Raw genomic sequence first — 1057 nt, forward strand, 5'->3', positions numbered from 1 at the left:
GAATCAGAAAAATGTGACACAGAGACATAAAATGAGCAAATGCTGTTGGAAAAAGGGTGCTGACAGACTTGCTCAAATGCAAGGCTGTTACAAACCTTCAATTTGTAAAAAACAAAAAACAAAAAAACAAACAAAAAAAACCCACCCTCAATATTTGTGAAAGCACAACAAAGTGAAGTGCAATAAAATGAATTACACCTGTACAAATTGTTTGTCCTTGAGGGACTTTCAACTGATACTTAACAGAGGTAAGAAAGGGGATGAAAAATACAGTGCATGATATAAGTCCAAGATAGCGGGAATGTTGGAGAAATTTAGAAGCAGTTGAGAACTAGTATTGTGAAGTGGTCAGAGAAGACTAGCAAAAGGGTAAGGCTTGGGTAGTAGTTGTGCTGGTCCTTAAATGATAACTGTAGGTCAGAGATGAAAAATAAAAGCAAGAGTGCAGGGCAGAGAAGAAGTCATATGAAAAAACAAGAAGGAGCAAGGCATTTCATCTTTTTCCCAGTTAATTTAGCAAACATTTATGGAGTAAGGTTTATGGGCCCCACATTCTGCCAGGTGCTGGAGAGACAGACTAACAGGGCAGACATTGTTTCTTTTTTTATGGAGATTTCAGGTAACCTAGCAGAAGTGGTGCTGGTTGCACAGTAGTATGACATGAATTTGGAAGAATATAGTAAGAGTCACAGAAAGATCCATCCCCTCACATCATATTTCATTTCCCATCCACAACCAGCTAACATATGCTGCAATGGGTTAAAAAGCAAATCAACATTGGGGCATCTGGGTGGCTTAGTTGGTTAAGCATCTGACTCTTGATTTTGGCTCTGGTCATGATCTCATGGCTCGTGAGATTGAGCCCTGTGTCAGGCTCTGAGCTGTCAGCACGGAGTGTGCTTGGGATTCTCTCTCTCCTCTCCCTTTGCCCCTCCCCGGCTCATACTGGTGCATGCTCTCTCTTTCTCTCTCTCTTTCAAAACAGATAAATAAATAAACTTTAAAGAAAACAAAACTTGCTAAAAAAAAGCAAGTCAACATTGACATTGGGAACAGA

The sequence above is a fragment of the Hyaena hyaena genome, unplaced genomic scaffold, assembly GCF_003009895.1.
Source record: "Hyaena hyaena isolate Hyena2069 unplaced genomic scaffold, ASM300989v1 scaffold_757, whole genome shotgun sequence".
NCBI lineage: Eukaryota > Metazoa > Chordata > Mammalia > Carnivora > Hyaenidae > Hyaena > Hyaena hyaena.